Below are 23076 nucleotides of genomic sequence, written 5' to 3' on the forward strand. Positions count from 1 at the left end.
AAAAAAAAAAAAAAAAAAAAGCCACTTTGGGATAGAAAGTAACTGTGGTTTGTGACTTTTCACTACCTGTGTTTATGTCTATAAAAACATTTAGTGGATCAAGTGTCTTTTAGTCTCTGAAATAGTTGAGAACCCCATGTTAACTTTAAGAAGATCATCCCTGGAATATTACTTAAAATTGCTTTCGATTAGTTTTACTTCCAATGTTACAAGATTAGTTAAGTATGATCTCCCAAGGAAAAATACACACACACACACACACACACACACACACACACACACACACACACACTTTTGTTCTATTAAAATAAAAACAGAATGGCTGTTTGATGAAAACCGAAACAATGCTGTTTAAGATTACAATGTTTAGGACCAGGGATTTAGCTCAGTGGTTCTACCACCTGCCATGCAAGCACAAGGTCCTGAGTTCAATCACAGGTACCCCCCCCCAAAAAAAAGATTACAATGTTTAGTAAGTCACAGCATAAGTGAAGAAGGCTGAACCCTAAACCAAATATATTTTAAACATTTCATTACATGTAATGTTGCTTTTACTACAGTAAAGAAACATTTTTGGGGCCGGGGATTTAGCTCAGTGGTTCCATTGCCTACTTTGCAAGTGCAAGGTCCTGAGTTTGATCCCAGGTACCAAGAAAAAGAAAAAAAAGAAACATATTTTTCAAAACACTTCCAAACCTACTCAGCTATTTCAGATTTCATTTTTTCTGGTGTTCATTTTTAGTGTTTTCTTCTGAGAATTATGTATGTGTGCATGCGTACATATAGGTGTGTGTCTGCTTTATATATGGCTTCTATTGGTAATGGATAAAATCAAAATAGAAAGTAATGGGGGAAAATCAAAGGTAAGTTTTGAAAGGGCAGTTCTTATCACTGGTAGGTTAACAGAAAGGTATGTACAAACTGGAATACAAACCGCAATGCATTAGTTTGGAAGTCAGGAGCATCTGGTTTTCCTCAAAAAGTCTATTAGCACACAATACACTAAAAATTATGGGCACTCCCAGATTTAGGGCCACAGCCTGTAAATCCAGCCTGAGGATCATGAGTTGTAGGTCAGTGAGTTTGAGGCCAACCTGATCTCCATAGTAGGATCCTGTCTCAAATCAAATAAAATTGTGGGGTGCCTGTGACTCATGATTCTGTTTTATACATTCATGTGTTACCTGTATGTTCTAAATTAGTGTCTTAGAAAAGTCCCATACTTCCACTGAAATATAAATGTTCTTAAATATCTTTCAATTGATAAATTCTTACTTGGAGTCGTGATGTATTTTTCAAGCATCAGAAATGTCGTCGGAATATACACAAAGTGCATTCCTAATTTATAACCTTCTGTAATCTTTATTCTCATTTCTCATGAGAAATTCAGTATTTTATTTACCAACACTTGATTTTAAATGACTTATCTGCATGGCTGTTGCATACAATGGAAATGAAGGCACAGGCCCAGGCTAGCATAGGTGGGGACTTGACTACCCAGCACCTAGATTCAGCAGCAATCTTTGTTTGTATTTAGGGAACTCAAGGAGCACCAATTACTGGTTTCTTTGATTATCTACAGGAGATACCTCCAATTTAGTAGATTTCAATTTTAGCCTTTAGACAAGAATGTGAAAATATAATTCTGGGGATCATAACACAATACTATAGAAACATGCGCAGTTCCCTGGGGGGCGGGAATCAAATCTAAAACCTTCAGCATGGTACACGGTGACCTCCACAACCAGCTCCTTCTGAGCCCCCGCCCCAGCTCCATCTCCCACATCTGTGTAAGCCACTGCAGACGTCTTAGTCACGAAGCTTGCTGTTTAAAATCCTCTCTTATGCTCTACTCTTCCTTCTGCAATATTCTTTGTCTTAGCTGTTAAAGAAAAACATCTGACTCAATCCAGTCACCTAATCTTCAGTTTTGCAGATCCTTCCCCACCAGCTTCTACCACATAAATTAATTTCCACCTTCTTTACCTCTTACTGGACCCTAGTCATGCAATCAATGCAGTTGTATTTTCAGCTGTTAACTCTTTCAGATTGTTTCTGTATCCTCCTTCCTAAAAGTTTCTAAGCTCTTACTGGCCTTCATACTATCCGAAAATCCACTTAATTCTCCCTCAGTTGTTTTGAGGATGTAGCAGGGAGCTAAGGGGACTGGATGGTTCCGAGTGCCTTTCTCCTTCTCCTTTATTATCTTCAATTTTTTTAAAGGAAAACATGGTAGAGTGATTTAATATGTTTGGGGAATCTGCGGGTATCAGTGTATACAGTTTGATTCAATGCAGCTAAACATTGCTTAACAGACCAAACATTAGTGCTCTCCATTTCCATATGACTTATCCTTGGAATTTCTTTAAGTACCAATGTTTGAGAATTTAAATAATGTTTTATATTTTGAAACAGGTATGAAAATGATCCTATTAGACATTAGTAAACTATTAGATGAGAAAATTAGTCAATAAACCTTCTGAATAATTAATTGTATATAACAGATATTGAGTAAAAGCAATCTAAATAAATTTTAAACAGAAAAAGGGAAGCTTGGCTTCAACCTTGGACTATGAGCCTAGGAGCAATTCTTGGCAGGCACAGACACAGGCAGTGCTAACAGATCTGTAGCTGGCGGAAGCTCAAATGGACCAGATAAGAGTTTGAGTTACATGATCAAGCAGAAACCAATAAGATGAATGAAAACTGAAATAAAGAAATGGTGCGCTTTACTTTGAAACCATTTATATGACAAAGATTTGGGGATTTTAGCTGACCACAATTTTAATATGAGCCTAAGCAAACTACCACAAAGTTGGAACCAAAGCCCCGTTCTAGCTGCAGCAATTGTCTAAGACTTCTAGCTCTGTGAGTGGATGGTATATTTAGTGCTCTTATTATATGATTTTTACTATTGTTTTTTTTTCGTTTTTAATTTATTCAATCTTGCACTGCCTAATACCTTTCAGGCATTTTATTGGGAAAAAAATCTAAACACTGGAATCATTCAAATGAGTGTGCTGCAGCTAAAACATATTTATGTGATCTTAGACTGTGTAAGCAGGAATCCTCTTGTCTGGAAGGAGATGAAAAGTCCCATTGCATTTTTCTTTAAATTGAGTACATCTGAAGAATTTGACAGAGTTTGAACAGTGCGATTTGAACAGTGTAGTTCAGGGACCATACTGACGTTGTAGACAGCAACAATTCAAGAAAGAATTGGGACAGGAGAAATGGAGAAAAGGTGGAATGCTTAGCCATAACAGGAAAAAGCTTTAGAAAAAACAGATGTCTGAACCACTGCAAATGAGTGTTGACATATATTTTGATGAGCTCCAGGTGCAAATACTGGGAGCAAAGAATGGAAGAGGTTAAAAGTTAGGTTTGGACTCGACAGGAATCAATGGCCTACCAAGTACAGCTTCGCAAGCATACACTAGTGGTGCTCAAGAAGAAAGTAGAAAAGCACAGGCCAAGAGCATTGGGAAGAAGAGGGTGAGGTGCTTGTGGGGCAGTGGACAGAGTCAGCCCAGGGGCACTTGCTCAGGCTCGAGCTCCCACAATGTTCCTGTGACTGCAGTGCACACACATCTGTAGGTGCATCTGGACCTGCTCACCTGCTAGCGTGTTAGCCTTTTCAAGTCAAAATTGTGTGGTTTTTGTTCATCTTTGTCTTCCCAGATGCAGATATATTTTCGTAACATGATAAGTACAAAAAGTTCATTAGATTAGTAAGTCAATTTATTAGTGATTATGATAACCTCAAAGATTCTTTTCAGGTCTAGGCACCCATACGTTTGTAGGTTAATAAATAAAAGCATGCAATAGTTGCTTTGCCAGGAATTCTGATGGCATAGAGCAATCTATTCAATCATTTGATACACACACACACACACACACATACACACACACACACACACACACGGTTAATTTCCTATAATATTTGGAAGGTAATGGCGCAAATGAAATAAAGCTAGAAAGAGCAGGACTAAAATCTAAATCACTTAGCAATAAGATATGAGAGAAAAATTCTGAAATCTATGTGATTTTTTTGAAGACAAAATAAATTATAGTGTGCTTTTTAGACATTAAATATATATGTATATGCATACATTGAGAGATACTATGTATGCCGAAAGAATAACATTAAATTGCTAAATCTTACTAATTCTAGACAATAATACAAATTATATTTAAATATAGTTGCAATAATTTAAGAATATCTACTGGAAGTCTAGAGATAGAATGTGTAACACTGAAACTACAGGAAGAAAAATTAGCGCCATAAAAAAATGAATGACTGAAAATACAGGAAGAAAGAAGGGAAAATATTAAAACATGCATAATAAGGATAAATATATTAGTTATTATAATAACTGCAAATAGCCATGTATGGTAGTGCATGCTTGTAATCCCAGCACTCAGAAAGCTGAAGTAAAAGGATTGCATGGGTTTGAGTCCAGCCTGGGCTACATAGTGAGTTTAAGACCAGCCAGGACTACACAGGGAGTCCCTGTCTCAAAAGACTAACTAAATAAATAAATAATTGAAAAAGGTCTCTTGGGCCAGGGATTTAGCTCAGCTGTTTGGTGGCCTGCCTTGCAAGCACAAAGACCCGAGTTCAATCCCCAGTACCAAAAAAAAAGAAAGAAAAAGGTCTCTTTACACAGTTGAAAGGTACATATTCATAGATTAGTAATAAAAGCAAACTCTATGCATATTATTTAGAAAAGATGCACCTGAAACAAATAGAAATAGTTTTAAAAGCCTGAAAAGAAATAATAAAAAGTTCAATTCTATGAAAACATTTTTTAAAATTGAGGCAAAGAGAATAAGAACATTCAAGTTTGAATATTTTTTAAAATTTTGTAAAAGACATACTCTAGTAAGACCTGTCAATCACAAGCCTATGCACATGACATCGTAATTTCAGAATATATGAAGTAATGTCTGATTAAAATCATCTCATTTGGAGTCTACAAGTACAATGATAAATATTAGCACATCTTGAATTTTTAAAAAGTGCAAAACATATCAAAACTACAATGATAAATATTAGCACATCCTGAATTTTTAAAAAGTGCAAAACATATCAAAACCTGTGAGTTTTAATGCAATTGTAAAGAAAGTCAATGTTTAAAAATATATTAATGGAATGTAATATAAAAAAGAAACACTATGTTTTTTATGGAGTATATGCTAAAAACAACTGTTAATGAAAGTAAGAAGATGCTCAGAGTAATAGAAGTGACAAGAGTCGAGATCGAAATTTCCTTGACTTCATAATATGTTCTTGATAAATGAGGCAGAGGTACTGTGTGAAAAAAAGAACAAAATTATCATTGTTGTCTCATATATGATTTTTCTCTTATATAAGAGAATTAACTAAGAAAAACATCAGAATTGATAAGACTGTTATTTAACATGGTAACTGAAAGGTAAAGTTCCTAAGAATAAACAACAAAAAATTAGTTGTGTTTTCACAGAGCTGTCAGACAATACTGAAAAGACACAAGCAAAAACCTATATAACAGTAAATCTACTTCATTTTCATAGATGAATAGATTATATTGGGAAGGTACTAAACTTTTAATAAATTTCAAAATTTTCAAAGTCCATAAGTCAATACAGTCATACTCAAAATCCAAACAAGATTTTTTAGGGAAGTTAGGAACATGATTATAAATGCGTTTGAAAGATAAAAATCCATGAGACCAGCTCTGACTTTTTTAAGAAGAAAAAGTGCTGTTGAATTGAGGTTAGGAATTTATGCTACAATGCAGCAAAACATGTTAAAAACTATATTTAGCAAATGAAAACAGCATATCAGTGCAGGAATGGACAAAATTTTATATAAAACAGAATAGTTGATAAATTTTTAAAGAACCATATAATAAATACTTTCAATTTTGAGGCTATATCATCTGTGCTGCCCCCTCCACTCTGCCTTGTAACAAGAGAGCAACCAGGGACAATAATGTATGTAATGCATCCCAATAAAACTTTATTTACAAAACAGGCAACATGCCTGAAGATGATAATGAGAATAGAGAATTCACAAATAGCCTCACATTTGGAATTTAGAATATAGTAAGAATGAGATTCCAAGTTGTGTATAATGGAGGTGAACTATTCACTTGCCAGCTGTCTAAGGGTTAAAAGTAAATATCCAAAATGTGCTAATAATTTTAATTTATTTAATATTATTGATTAATCAAGCATATTCTATAATACATGAAATACAAATTAAGGTAATATATGTATTTATAATAACCTATTTTGTGTACTTATAAAGATTCTAGGGTAAACATTTAAAAATCCTTATCTTTTAAAAAATATAGAATATTGTATAGTTTTAAGTTAGAATGAGGGGAGAAAACCATTATATGGAATATAGTTAAATATGTCTACAAAACTAAAAGTTTTTTCATAGAAGAGATATAATAAAAAAAATCTAGGGATTTAGCTCAGTGGTTCTGTCGTCTGCCTTGCAAGAGCAAGGACCCAAGTTCAATCCCCGGTACAAAAAGAAGCCCCCAAAAATCCATAAGGTTGTTGAAAAACACTAAGATATTTATAAAATTGTATTCAGTATAAAATATGAGTATTTATTTGAATTAATATGGAAGTAATACAACTCAATAGGAAAATGTGCAAGTTTTAGAAGACAATGTTTAAGTGACATCCAAAACAATAAAATGTACTGGAAGTGCTTGAAAAAAAATTAATAAAATGTAAAAACTACTTTCAGAACATCAGGCCAGCACACTTTTAAAAGCTATTAATTAGGGCTGGGGATTTAGCTCAGCGGTTCGGTGGCCTGCCTTGCAAGCACAAAGACCCAAGTTCAATCCCCGGTACCAAAAAAACAAAACAACAACAAAACAAATCTACATTTTCATGTTCTGTCAAGGACTATGTTGTTCTCTTACAAAACTTTACAAACATGAATTTTCAATAGAACAATTTGTGCTTTACATTAGAAAAATACTCCCAAGGGGAGTGACGTTTATGGTTTGTGTGGCTGAAGAGGTTCATGAAGGAATTCTGCTATATTTGCTTTATTGATACAGTCTTTTTTTTTGTTTCACAACTCATTTATTAGCCAAATAATTATTGAAAGCCTAAGATGCGCCAGTCACTGTTTTGGGTACTGGGGATACAATGGTAAAATAACACAGACGAAAATCCTTACCCTTGTAGACCTTAGCATACCAGTGGGGAAAGCTAAGGCAGCAAGTTAAAGCTATATTACTGCTGTTTCCAAAGAAGAAAAACGAAATAGAGAAGGGTCATATAATGTGACAGAAGAGGTACAAAGTATGTTTAAAATTTTTGGCATTTTTACTCATGTAAGTGAATAAATATTGCAGACTAAATTTTTTAAAATCCCTCTTTCTATGTTAGACTGAAAATACATACTTATCTGCTCTGAATAGCAGTTTGCATTTTGGTGTGGGTGGTCGGTGAGTTAGCTGACTGTGTCTGTCATCTGGGAGGTGAAGGAGGTACAAATATTATGTATCCCAGGACCACTATTTTGGATGACATGTTCTATACGATGTGCCCTGCACACTATGAACATCTCTCTTCTTTTTGTAACCTGACTTTGTTTTCAGGAGATTCTGAAAGTACAGCAACTTCTTGCCAAAGTTAACTAGTGATGAAAACACATTTACACTTTCCAATATTTTCACTTTGAAGAAACTGCAGCACAAATAGTAGACCCTTGCCTAGTGTGTGCAAGGCACTGGGTTTGACCTACAAACCAGAAAAGAAGAAATAAGGAAAAGAGCTGACAGCTCCATGTGTGACATCATTTCAAACTGTTGTACATTCAAGAAACTACACAGTGGTACACAGCACTTCTAGCCAAATAATGCAATAAAAGAAATGCTTGGTTGACTTCAATTCTTTTGCTTCCTGCCTCAGCTTTTAAGGTATGCATAAGCTCATAAACAAAAAGAATTAATCAGTTTTAGTTAAAACGGTTAAATAAATGAACTGTATTTTAACCAAATACCTTCCTTTAGCTGTGAAATCAGCATTCCATCCTCATCCAAAGCTGACGATAGCTAAGAAATAAATGCCTGATGCCAAAAGTCATTTCAGAATCAGAAAATGTTTTCTGAAAGGGAGTTTATAAGCTCATTTCTTCTCTACCCCTACCTTAGGACTTATTCTCTCATTATGCTTCTATGGCTATATTATGCCTCTGGAATTTCATTTTGATTGATATGGGGGATGATTTATCATAACGAACTGAAGCACAGAATTCACTCTATACTTACTGGATACCAATAGAATACATACATTACATAACCAAGGTCTTTTGTCTTAAGCAATTTACAGTCAAATTGAAGCATACTAGTTAATTTCAAGACATATGTCCTGAGTGCCTACTATGAGAGAAAAAGACATTTTGCTGACACTGAGGGTCAATAAATGAAGATATTATTTGTCTTTAAAGACTATGTAATCTCACAGGGGAGGCAGGTACGGTATATTGTGTAAATAAAAATGGGGGCATGGAGAGAAATTCTTAGCTCAATCTGGGAACAGAAGGTCAGTTCTTGAAAGGAGTAACTCCTGAATTACGTCTGAAGGTTGAGGGGGGCTTCAACAGAAGGTGGAGTGGGAGATAGCATAGTGTACAGAGAAAATGACAAGCAGTTTGATATTAGTAGAGCATAAAATCACAAGACAGGGAGTATCCGAGATGAAATGAAGAGGCAGATATAAAAATATAAGAAATAATTAGTTACATGGCTAAGTGTTACCAAGTACAGACAATAAACTTTATGGCTGGCCAGGAAGCAGAGAGAACTATTTAGGCCTGAATTCAGGGGAATGCCTTTGTACACAGATAAAACTTGAAAAATCCTCCAGGAATGAGTACCTAAAGCTGATTGGAGGGAGAGGAGCAAGGTAGGGATGGGGGTGGGGGGACTAAAAGCACAGAAAGCATGAGTGACTGAAGAAACAGATTCCAGTGGTGCAGAATAGATGTTCACCTTTTGGCTGTTTTGTAACAAAGCATTTAACACAGAAAGCGAGTGACTGAAGAAACAGATTCCAGTGGTGCAGAATAGATGTTCACCTTTTGGCTGTTTTGTAACAAAGCATTTATATAGACTATGGGCTAACTTCTACAGTCTTCTATAAATTTTAATTAATATAATTCTCAAAGAACCTCGTGAGGTGTGATCATAGGGTCCCATTTTATAGAAAAGGAAACTGAAGCACAAAGAGGTTACTTACTCTCCTCAGGGTCACAGAGCTGGCAGTAGTCTCTATTTAAACTCAGGCAGCGTGGCTGCAGCATCAGCTGCTCTTAACCACTCTGCTACAGGAATCTTCTGTATGGCACTGAGATTAGACTATATTAAAGGGAGACAGTGATTACTAAGAGAGAAAGTCTTCAGAAAGGTCATAAATATTGGGCTGAGGAATTTAGTGTGGACATTCCAGGAGTTCGCTAATTATTCTGTACGTAATTCTTGACCATTTAGTCATGAAGCCAAGTGCTAAACTACTAGCATATACTTCTTGGGAGGTTTTTTTTTCATAGTGTGAATAAAATTATTGTGTCCTCTATCAAAGAGGCGCACACTTATACTATAAAAGTATAAAATAAGATGATCATTTTGGTGAAAAATATGAATTACATAGCCAGTTAATTCAAAGAACTCCCAAAAGAGGCGTACATAAGAACCACACCCAGTTACACTGTAGTCAGTTCCTCAAAATCAAAGAAAAAGACACAAACTTAAAAGCAGAAAAAGGAAATAAAGAAATTAATGCTAGCACCTCATTAGGGACAATGAAGTTCAAAAACATAGAAGACTATGTCTAAGCTGCTAAAAGAAGTCAAACTTCTCTCCCTTCAGAAATGTGCTTCAGAACTAAAGAAGGAGCCCCGTTATCTATAGGAAAGAAGAGCATCAGATATGACAAATGGACAACTATAAGAGACTGCATCATCTGGGTCTACTGAAAAGACAACTAAATCTAAACACAAAAATGAAACATTGTAGTGTAGCATGTACAAGTACAAAATAAATGAGAGCCATGGGATAAAAGTTTTTAAAAGGATAAACAAAACTATTCTTAAATTTAATATATTTATTATATTCACCCTATGAAAACTAAGTAAAAACATTTTGTAATTCCTACCTTCAAAATCAAGTATAAAGCCAATAAAATAATTAACATGGAATGATAAAAACTAAATAAAAATAAGGCAGAAAAAGAAAATTAAAAATTATAAAATGTGATAAATTTTGGAGAAATAAAAAAATTGGTGACCCTCAATCTATCATAACAAAAATTATATTAAATATGAATGGACTAAAAACATCAATTAACAAATAGTTGTAGTCACATTAGATAACACGTGACTCAATTTTATACTGGCTATAAGTGACATACATTAAAGTGATGGACAGATTGAAAGTAAAAGGACAGAAAAGTAAAAGGACACATCAGGCATAATACAGTCAGCAAGGCTATATAAATATTAAATAAATGAAAATTCACAATGAGGAATATAATCAAGAATAAATAGGGTGATTGCATAAAGATAACCGATTCATCAAGCAGCTGTATAAATATGTATGTATCTAATTTAAAAGTTGCTAAGTATTTAGAGTAAATGCTGTAAAAGCTTAAAGTAGAAATTAAAAAGTCTTAGTTTGAGATTTCAGAAATCCTCTTCCAGGAATAGACAGAACATGAAGAAAAATGATAGTAAGAATGTGGAAGATTAGAACAATACAACCAGTTGACCGTAACTGACATTTAGAGAACAGTCTTTGCAAAGATGGCTGAATATGTGTAATGTTGAAGTACACGTGGAACATTTCCACATGCAGACTCTAGGCTGCCTCATAACACAACTCTTAATTTAAAATAAATATTAAAGAATATGTTTTCCAACCACAATGAGATTATCAGATATGAATAACTAAAATTTTTGAAAAATCCCTCAATAGCTGGGAAGTGAAGTTACCTATTTCCAAAAATTATTATAAAGAAATTAGAAAATATTTTTTCTAATTAGTCTAATTAGTTTAACTCCATATGATAAAACTGACCATTTGAAGTACATGCCATGATCATATGGGTTAGTATTCTGCATCGTGAAGTACACAAAGCTGAATAATTTTCATGGGGTAGATTTTGAAGGCTGGTGAGTATAAGCCTGGGTGGAAAAATATACAAAATAAAGTCACTGTAATAATGTCCATTGGGTTTGATTTAGGGGTGCATTGCTTAATTAGCACCAAATTTAACAGGATATGGAACCTGGGAGAACACCTGGGAACAGGCTCATAAAAAAGCTGAGTAAATGAAATTCTTCTTGACTATTAATGTAATCATATCTATTTTATTTTTTGTATATTTATCTTGTTGCAAAGTTGTCCCTTTAAGTTTAGTTAAGAGTTTCTTCTTCCCCTAAACTCTATACTTCTATTCCTATTTTACCTTAGTTTCCTTAGTTTGCCTTAGTTACCTTCACTGTCCAATTCTTAGGTTTTATTTATCATTTATTGTATTGATCTTCTGACTCTTTTGTCTCTCAAAATATCTGGAGTCCTCTATAACAACTTCCATGTGTGGCCACGGATAACAATGGTAGCATCACATTGCCTTTTTTCTTTCTATTTGAAGATAAGAACCTTAATTCAAATGTAGATATGAAAGACGAAAATGCATTCATTTTCTGTGGTAGCTTCAGGATGGTAATAAAGCATATATTAGTACTAAATTCCATTGAACTAAACTCTCTGCCCCTTTCTGTTAAATAACATATTAAACCAAATGTATTCCCTCTTTTATTTTAAAATAACATAAGCATATTTCTGATTGTTTTTATTTGAAAGATTAAAAATTTTGTGTGTTCTTGTTGTTTTTTAAACTTTACAACAACCCTAGCATTTTTCTTTTCCCTAATTCACTTAATGCCAGCAGTACATTTTTCAAGTGGAGGAGCCATGTCAATGGTGTGGGGGAAATGAGTTTTTCAAAGACAGAACTTTAAGTTTGAAAATTAGTAACTAATGGAGCATATCCAATAGGTATTTTTCATACAACTTAGCATCGTTATATAATGATGCTGCTTTGATGTGAGATTAACTCAGACACACCATTTTTCATTCAAAAGTACCAAGATTGTAAAACAGTGAACAGTGCCATTGTAACAAGAGGAAAATATTGGGTAATATTTTGAGAAATGTTGTCAAAAAATTTGAAGTACTTTTGTTACTTCCAAGTGGCACCAAGTCTATAATGTATCATGAATAAAGACAGAATTTGGAAGAAAAAGAGAAGGACTTTGCAAACTTTAACATGGAAATAGTATATTACAGAAGTAAGGCTAAGACGGGTCATTTGTGTTTGCTTCACAGAAAGTATACACCAAGTAAGAACGAAAGTGTGATGCACCCCATATCCTATCTCACCTTTAGATTTTTATTCTTAAGAACTTGCACATAATATCATAAGGGGAAATTATCTAACATGACAAAATCTTGATCTGAAAAGCCTTTTCATCCCTTTCTCTTGCATACACCTTAGCTGATGAAGGAACCATTTTCCAAACTAATTCTTATGATCTTAAAATGAACTAGAGCCCAAATAAATATGAGAAATACATTTACCTTATGTATACACAGCAGACTTCAGTTTCATAAAGAGTTGATTTCCTAATCACAACAAACCTCTGTGACAGAAGAGAATACGTTACCCCTTTTGGTAGCAGAGCTAGAGAGAGCAGAGGTACGTTTTCAAAGACTCACTGTCAGCAAGTGATGAATCTTTGAACTAACACCTCACCAGTTGTGATCCCTACTCCTAAACCCCCTTAAGCAAGTCTCTGTTTGAAATAACTAACTCAACCCTAAGAAACAAGAAGGTCAAGGGCTCACACAGTTAAGGTTTGGTTTTGGTTTTGTTTTTGCTTTTTTTAATGAAGAAATACTAGAGTCACCATGTTTACTCTGCAGAATGGATACACCCTCCTCTAATTACTTAGCCGAATATGAACCTGTTTTACGTATTGCCCTAAGCACTGACTTTGTCAACATTAGCGACCACATCTCATTCTGTACCCCACATTTGAAGACAGCTTCTTTACCAAAACAAAGACACTCCATGAAAGTTCCTCTGTATTTGTCATTACCTGAATTAGGACATTTCGACACAGCTCCAGTACACATGTTGATAGATATATCATTGACTATAAATACATCCATTGGAATGCCACCCTTGGTTGCAAAGCAGATTATCTTATTTAAATACACTGGATTTAAAATTTAGACATTTAATTTAATTATCTTTTCCCAGATGTATACAAGGAAATCAGAAATCTAGTGTGAATAACATTATCTTCACAGAAATGAAAACTTGCAAGAGCATTTTTTGCCACAAATTCAATAATTTTAGTATAATCACTAACTATGTTTTTGTTTTACAGAGCTAGTATGATTTGGAAAAAGAATAAAATTGCTTTTAAAGTACAAAAATAATTATGAACCACTTGAAATGTAATGTCTGTGTTTTATTTCTCATCAGAATTCATTAGTGTGTAACATCAATAATTTAGCCCATCATTTGCCAACACTGACTTGGCTCAGTAGTTCAATCATGTAACCCTGTAAACTCACTTTCCATTAAAATGGATGTTGCTGACAAAGGATAACTAAAGAGATACTTCATTTATTAACTAAAGAGGTACTTCATTCATCAACATTTTTAAATTAGGAGTTTGGGGCCACAGAAGCTTAGCTGGATGATGTATTTGAGGGATCTTTATATTAGACCTAAGGTCTTATTCCAAATCATACAATGCTACCCACAAAGATAATCGGATTTCATTTGTATGATATGTGACTCAGGGCTCTCTCTTCAGAGGCAGGCATAGCCACCTACAGAGAATCAAAAGACCTACCCGAATGAAAGCGTGACTGCTTAGTATGAAATTATGAAATGTGCAGTGTTCTTCTGTATCTTCGTTTACTTCTCTTGAACATATTTCTTACAAAACCTACAATATGACACCCGAAGTTCTAATGTCACAATGCTATTAATGTTGATTTGCAGCATTTAGGAAATAAGCTAGCATCAATTAATTAATGATGATTGTGAAGGTCCCCAGTGTTCATAAATTGTACTTTATTGCTGTCACCCCTCAGGATCGGTTCCAAGACACCAACCCACCATACCATCTTCTATGGATGCTTAAATTCTTCATATAAAATAGTGTAGTATTTATGTATTGCTTAGACACATCCTTCCATATACTGTGAATTGTTTCTAATGCCTAATCATTTCTTCTAATACCTATCACTGTGTACATGCAATACAAACAGTTGTTATGTTGCATTGTTCAAGAAATGACGACCAGGAAAAAAGTCTACAGGTTCAGTAGAGACGCAATTTTTTCCTGAAATATTTTTGGTTCACAGTTGGTTGAATCTCTGACTACAGAATCCATGGATGAAAAGGGCTGACACAGTTCCTCCTTGCTTGCCCCTGACCTACACTCTCCCAGATTCAAATGCCTGTAGATGTTACTCACATTGTTTGCAAGAGAGTTTCATTTTCCAGAATTGATCTTACACCCTGCTGCTATGTTGACATCACACCATTTTGGATGCAAAAACCAAACATACAAACAAAGAGCATCTGCAGAGCAGTGAGCAAAGCATGAAATCAAAATTCCTTATATATGTCAAAATTATCATCTCCTAGGCCTTTAGACATGATTCCCAGCAAGTACTGCAAGACTGCATGATCAGCTTCTTCCCTGCAATTTTTTTAAATAAATTAAATGCCTGTTTCTGATTAAAAAGCTTTTTGTACAACTAGGAAGATCTCAGCACTTAGCCTCTAGAATTGCCAGCTGGCATCTTTCCCCGTTTTGGATCAAAAAGTTCTCAGCCAACTGATTCATTCAAAAGTCAAAATCCAGAGCTGAGGTTGGATTAAAAAAATGTTATCTTTACTGTATCAAAACTGCTCTTTTCCTTATCTCATCTCTTTTCCCCCCTCTTAGTTTTCCTTCCTTCTTTTGAAATGTACTTGAGATATTCTAAATAAGAATGATCCTATAGAAAAGGATTCTCATGCCCCTGTTACCTCTCCTTATGAAAGTTCATTCAGAATAAAATACTTCTCCAAATATTATTAATAGTTTCCCATTTTGCATTCAGTGCTAGCATATTTTACTACCTTTCTGTGAAAATGTAGAGGAAGTTGTACCATATCAATACAGATAGCAACAAGGAATAGGTCGTGAGTTCCAGCAATATTGAATTGGCTCTGTTTCTGCCCTATTTTATCCTTACAGTTTGCATTCATTTTAATTTGGCTGTTACAAATAAGATTTCATGAGGCCCATTTTATAGACAAATGAACCCTCAAGTGGTGTATTCAAACTGTCCCTGGTGACATGCATGGCTCATACATGCTAAAGCCGGATTTATATCCCATGTTTTCTGACTCACAGTCCAGACTGTGCTGGATGCAATACTGTGGCAGACAGTTATGCTGGAGCTGGAGGTGAGGTAGAAGAGAGACCCAAGAAAACAGAGAATGGTGGATTTACTGTGGGAGACCATGAAAGGGAGTGAAAGGAGAAAAGAGTACAAGGAGCTAATAGTGAGTAGTCATTTAAAGAGTTAGCGTACAGAAGTGGCATCTTAAAGAGCAACTCATCTAAGCTGTTTTTATTCTCAGCGAGAATATTCTGGAAATGGGACCAAGAAGTTACTCTGAAAAGTATAGGTCCACAATTATAAGATTGTATATTAGAAGGGCAGTAAAGGAAATGGGAACAGGAAAAATAATAGACATTTCAAAGGCATGATTGCACTAACTTATTAAAGTAATGGGTGCCTTAGATGAAATGTAGGGGAAAAACAATAACTATTAAAAAATTCTATGTTCATAGCTACAGATAACTAATATAGAGAATTGGTAGAGCTGTCACTTCAAGGGACATGAAGAGTTCATTCCATTTCGGCTCCGCAGAGAGTAAGAGAGCAAAACTGTCCAGAGATAACCTATGGGCAACTGAAATACTGACTGGCCTGTAAATACCCAAGAAACAAGAGCAGCATGTCTTGTGGTCAGATTATGACACCTTAAAGTGGATGGACTTTGAGGAAGTTAATGAATAAGGAGAAAATCAGGGAGAAAAGGCAAATACCTTAGCAAAGTATTACCTCCAGCTTGGGTTCAGCCCATGGGAAGCATGTCACTTATCCAAGGAGAGAGTACATCAGGCCAAGTTACAAGAAAAATTAAGGACTACCTAAAAAAGTAAAAATAAAAAACACTAGGAAATGTTTTATGATTGTACTTACCGATGTCTGCAACTGGAGCTCAGCGCTTTGACTGACGGCTTATAACCAAACAGTGTTTATTCCTCAGTTTCGGCAGCCGGGAAGTCTAAGATCAGGTGCTGGCAGATCCAGTGTCTGGTGGAGGTAGCTTCTCACAGGGTCCTCAAATGGTGCAAACAGCCAAGGAGATTTCCTGGTCTTCTTTAATAAGCTCACTAATCCTAAACCTGAAGACTCCACTCTCCTGACTTAGTCAACTCCCAAAGGCCCCACTCTTTAATGCCAACACCTTGGCAAATGGGATTTCAATATATAAATGCAGGCAGCATATAAATATTCAGACCAAAGCATATATCCTTGAGATATGAGTTGGTTTTTTTTTTATCAGTTGTACAATACATAACTGTCTGGAATGAGTATGTTTTGAATTTAGGGACTTGCAAATTTAGCCTGGAATGTTAGCATCTTGCATATTTAATGGATGGTTATTTCTCTTTGAGACTTCCCATGGCTACTTATATAGAGCATTGATTTTAGTTATTTTATTATTAGGGGAAGGAAAGAGGCAAAATGATTTTTCTGTAGTAAACTGGCAGTCTGTGAATTTGTTCTTTCTTGTGTTTTGTTAATTTGTTGTAAAAACAGGCCGCAATCGTGACATCTGTTAAACTAAGTGGCTATTAACTATTTTATACAATATTACTTATAATCCAGGCTTAAACCATTATGACATACACAGTTTATGCTATATTTCATAGTTATGTGTAAAATTTGAATAATTAGTTTAAGAATTACCCAAAAATCCTACCAAAGTGTATTTTAAATTTCCTATATGTGCATACAATATCAGTCGTCAGAAGTACACTGGTGGCCAGCATCTGAACCTTCAAAGTCCTCTCCCACACATCTGGCTTTTTAAAACAGAAATATTCATGAATACTTCTTGATCTTTCTCATTTTAAAAAAAAATTATATAAATTTTAAAAACAAAACATTTTAACCCACTACTCAGACAAAACAAAGGAATAGTGTGTAAACTCATACTATACATAGGTAAATGAAAAAACTTCTTAAATATATACATAAATGGACTCTGATAGCTAGCAAATTAAGTAAATATAAGAAAGAGTCATGAGAGAAATGGTAATATTAGCATTGTATTAGAAAAGAAGACAGTGACTGTATTTGGAGTTACTGAATACCTTGAGATAATGTAAATTTATACAAATTCCTGTTGACTAAAAGCAATTATGGAACATTTAGAAAATGTGCATGGAAGCCAATCACCAAATTCAAGGACACAAATTATAAAGTCTAAGTGGAAGGGATAATGAATATACCAAGTTACGGACAGACGAATTATTTCTAAAAAATCTCAAAAATGCTGAGGCATGGCAAAGATCTGGGCAAATGCCTATGTGTGTATGAGTGAGAAAAAAATAGAAACTTTTCATGACTTTAATAAATATTTATCAAATGTCTCTGTAAGCATTGTAGATATAACTATAAAAGTGAGTCAAATTCTACTCTTAAGGGCAGAAAAAAATCTGTCTACAACATAAAAAGGCTAAGAAGAAATGTCAATATAGTTTGATAAATGCAACCCCAAGTTAAAAGAGAGAGGCAGGAAGATATTCAAGACAAAGGACAAAGAAAATCCTAAGATCTAACCTGAAAGAGTCATGTATATTACTGGAATTACAATTTCAATGTATAACTCCTATAGAATGCATTTGGGTGATGACTACAGGTGAGTGCAGAAAGATAAAAGCAACAAGGCATGCAGATAGCTGCATGGCATGAAAAAAAAAAAAAGCTTGGACTTTTTTCCTGTGCATATTTGGTCAGAAGAAGAAGAATGAGAATTGGTGAGAATAAAGAAAAAAAGATATAAAAATAGAGATTATATTTGTAGTTATGCAGTAGCTATTACTGAATACTTTGAGATAATGGAAAATCATCTACATTCCTGTTGACCAAAAGAAACTGTGAAACACTAAGATATTAGCATTTTGTTTTTAGAAAGCGTCTGTGCTGATATGTGGAAAGTAGGAGAAGGGTATAAGGCAGAGTAGAAGTTTCATAACTAGAGCTCTCCAAACACATTAGGGCCAACGTGGAAGATCTGCAGCACAGAATTCAATTGGACATTCGTGGGCCAAAGTAACCTAAGGTTACTGGAGATAAAGAACAGTATGTAGGAGATAACAAAGGAGTAGAAATGACAACAGGTTTTTATGAACTGGATATAGCATTCAGTACCTGAGAATCCTGTTTTGGAAATTCAACAAAGCATTGTTTTTACCATTCATTATTTTTTATCTTTTTTTTCTAAAGAAATATTCTTTGAACAACCACAGCATTGAGGGTAGGAAGGACAGTGAGAAACGAGAGATCCAGCTCTTTCCCCCTCGGGCATGGTCTGATACTGCATCCTGTTCCTTTCCATCTCTGTCACTTCTGCCCAGTTCTATCCAGTGTAGCCTCCACTCTGATAGACACTGATAGACGCTGTAGCTTAGATTCTATAGCTTAGAAATGCCTTAGCCATCCTAGCTTGGGAAAGAACACTCTGGGATTTATGCTGATAAAATCTTCTAAAAACTTATTTCTTAGATCTTGCCTCATAGTTAAGCAATTTGTGACTGGGCATATATACTTCAGAAATTTTTTAAATCCTAGAGGACAGGACTCATGATTTATTCAACATTATACCCTGCAGAGTGTTTAAAGGAAACCTCTCTCCTAATAGGAGAAACCTATTCTATATGTTCTCTATAAATGTTTGATGAATAAAATAGCTTTATCAAAGAATTACCTGAGATAGCAACCCAGAAAGAATGTGATATTTAATTGATGAACAGACAATTAAACCAAGACGGTGCTTGGAGCAATATATCAGATTTAGTTTATTTGAAGAAAAAAAAATGGGTTTTTAAAACAGAGAGAGGACAACTTATTTCATAAAAATTATATTTGAGAAATCTCTTCTGTATTAATTTTCCTGGTTTCAGTGTGCCTATAAAGCTAAGAAAACAAGATATGGCGAAAAGCCAAAAACTTATGAGGTATATGTTAAAAAATACTATGAATTAATATTTTTAGAAATGTGAATGTAAAGACAACTATTATAAATTTGCATTTATTTATAATGTCATTTAGAAATACACATATAAATATATAGGAGCAAAAGTCCAGAAAGCAATAAGGGAATATGTTCAAAAAATAATTTCAACACTGCAAAATAAACAGTGAAAAATTACATCATTATGTTAATTTGCATGAAAAAAGAAAAGAAGTGTCTAAGTGTATGCCAGTTAAAAGAAGTCATGAAGGGAAGGCAGGGGTAAGGGGAAAAAATGAGAATCAAGACTTGTCATGTAGAGGTACAAGATCCCAACAATAAATGTAACTATACTGTATCCCTAAAATGTACCAATAAACTCAATTAAAGCTGAAAAAAAAGAAGTCATATTTTTGTTATTATATGTAACATTTTTAAAAGGATATTTTGCACATCAATTTTAAATTAAATGAGGCAACCAATTATTTTGAATAAAAAAGATGTGTTCAAAGATTAGTTTACTATTTGTTCTATGTTATTATTAGCTAAGATAAGCTATAAGCACATGTAAGTGGCATTTGAAAGACAGATGCCTCAAGATATTAATGAAATTTGTATATGAGATGATTTTTCTCTGTAAAAAACATGATTTTCAGCCAGAGACCAAGTCTGTAGCTTTGAGCTAAAGCTCATAAACACTTCTGTTTCACCAGCTAAGCCCTTGATAGGTGCAAAAAGTATTGAATGGGACTAGTTGACATATTGAACTTATAATAAAAGGATATGGTCCTATAAACCAGGCACACAAATTTAAACATTGCATTGTTTCTCTTCCAAAATCTAAATAAGGAGCAAAAAAGATAGATATTAGGACATAGGGATATCTTTTCCAAATGAGAAGAGGAACAATAGAGAGAGAGAAGGGTAACGGAAAGAAGGGAAAATGGGATTTAAATAAAAAGAGCTGCATAAAAAAATGGAAATAGAGTTTTTGCAAATTAAGAGGGGAAGAAGAGTTGGAGGGAGCAGGGAAGGAGTGGAAGGAAAGAGGACAAAAAGAGAATTAAGATGTATTATGCTCTCTATATAAACTCCAAATGATAAATGCAATCATTATGTACTGCAAGTACACACACTAATAAAAATAAATTAACGTCTAAAGTGGAAGTGTGAAGGGGAGGGGAAAGGAAATAAGGCAAAAGAAAAAATGGAAACAAAGTCTGTGTTAATAGGAAAGGGTGAAGGGGTGAAGGGAGGGCAGGGGAAAGGGGAAAAAACAAGAACCAAGATGCATCATGTGAAGGTACAAGATCCCCATGGTAAATGTAACTGTATTGTTTGCTTTAAATTTACCAATAAACTTAATAAAAAAAAAATTAAAGGATATGGTCCATGGAACCTCCAGATTATCCCAGAAGGCAAATAATTTCAGTAAAGTTACATCCTAGAAAATTTAATTATGTTAACATAGCTATCAACCAAATAAAAAAGAAAGATCTATTAATAGGTTTTTAAGCAATTATTAGTGACCAGATTAATAAATTTCCTTTTATAGGCTATTTTTTAAATTTTGATAAAATAAAGATGTAGTACTTAGAGAGATAATGGTCTGACAGTAAAAACAGAAAAAAATCTATAAAGGGAAAAAATGTGCAGAGGTGTAAATCAAAAATAACCACTAAGAGCAACAAAGTACAGTAAGTCATTTTATGACGAGTGGCTTATAGGTGCATTAGATGGGCTTCTTAGAAAAGTGAGGAGCCATCATAGTCTGACAGCAATTCAGAAAATGATGCTCTCAGGCACTTGCCATACAGCAAAACAATTTTATTCCCATAATACATAAACCTATTTAGCTAAACTGTTTTTATCCCAGGGATTCCACACAAGCTTTTTTAAAATTTAAATTATCTTAAATATTTCAGAATGAGTTTTATTATATTATAAGTATCTCTGAAGAATGTGGAGAAATAGTTTTTAATAATTATTAAGGCATGTAAATCCAGTTATTTGTAAGATGGCAACCGTGGAAACTCATCTTGACCTTCAATTTGCAATATACTTTTTTTAATTAATTAATTTTATTGGTATATTTAAGGCATACAATGTAATAACATTCCTTATTGGAAATTTGCGCCTTTACGTAATCCATCTTGGTTCTTAATTTTTCCCCATCCCCCTGCCCTCCCTTCAACCCCTCCACCCCTCCCTATCTACAAAGACTTGGTTTCCATTTTTCCTTTTTCTCATGTTAATTCCATTCCCATCTTTCTTTTTCCCTAGCCCTCCCCTTTTCCTTGGGCCCTTTTCTTCCTATTTTACATTATCTATTATGCCTTTTAGTCCTTATTTTCACTTTCACTTTCTCACACTAGAGAAACTATTTGGTATTTATACATATGTGTCCTATTTATTTCACTTAAGAGTATCGCTCCTATTTGCATCCATTTAGCTATAAATGTCTCTAGTTTCACATTCTTTATGGCTGTGTTTCTCAGACAAAGAAGTAGAAATAGCAAATAAACATATGAAAAAATGTTCCACATCACTGGTCATTTGAGAGATGCAAATGAAAACAACACAGAAATTCCACCTCAACCCAGAAAGAATGGCTGCTATCTGAAATCAACCAATAACAAATGCTGGCAGGGGTGTGGGGAAAGAAGAACCCTGCTCCACTGCTGGTGGGAGTGCACACCGGTGCAACCACTGTGGAAATCAGTATGGAGATACCTCAAAGAACTAAGATCAGAAGTCCCATTTGACCCAACTAACCCTCTGCTGGGTATCCTCCCCAAAAAACTGAAAGAATCACACCACAGTGATATATGTGCACCCATGTTTGTAGCAGCACAATTTGTGATAGCTAAAACTTGCAATATACTCTATATTCAACTTTGAAATTGTATTCAAAGATTTGACAGTATGAAGTATTTTTTTTCAAATTCTTTTACTTGCACAAAAATTTAAATGCCACTAAGCCCAAATTGTAGCTAAAAACTTTAACAATCTTCCTATATTTGGTAGCAATTCTTATATATCTTATGTTATTAAACAGATTATACATTTACTTTGTTAAAATTAACTTTGAATCACTACAAATAGCTTTTTGATTTTATGCAAAGCAGCATCAGTTTTATTTCTAACATATGAAACCCGTAAGACAATCTTTAAGAAAATTTTCATGTTTTCTTCAAATATTTTTACAACAAAATTTTATATTCTATTGTGGTGGTTTCATCATTTTTAAATAAAATAATATGGTCTCAATCACCATTTTGTTCAGATTTTTCTATTGGATTTTCTATTGGATTTTTACTTGTGAAGAAAGAAAGTTATAAAATTATTAAACTAGATTATATTTTTACGATTATCAGTTGCTCAGATTTACATCAACTCTGATTTCTTTCATCATAAAAATATACCATGGACCTGTCTTTTCTTTTCAAAGAGGATATGGCTCCTAAGGCTAAAGTTTTAAATAAGTGAATTATTTCCAGCCCTGAATTTCAGGTATACTCAAACATATTTGATTTCCCTTGATCTCTTTTGGTTTTTATCACATGTTTTCATAATAATATGAATAACAATTTGAAAATTGCAGTGATTTCAATTTCTTGTCCTGTTTTCAGTTTTTTGAATTTAAAAGAAGTGGTTATATGA

General features: G+C 34.1%; 1 protein-coding gene across 1 annotated transcript in view; it reads left to right on the top strand.

Annotated features, from left to right (window-relative positions):
- Ccdc178 (coiled-coil domain containing 178) overlaps window positions 1-23076 on the top strand; it is a 373788-nt gene that overhangs the window by 338765 nt on the left and 11947 nt on the right. The window lies entirely within an intron of this gene.

Source organism: Fukomys damarensis, unplaced genomic scaffold (assembly GCF_012274545.1).
Source record: "Fukomys damarensis isolate Sample0158 unplaced genomic scaffold, DMR_v1.0_HiC HiC_scaffold_30, whole genome shotgun sequence".
Classification (NCBI taxonomy): Eukaryota; Metazoa; Chordata; class Mammalia; order Rodentia; family Bathyergidae; genus Fukomys; species Fukomys damarensis.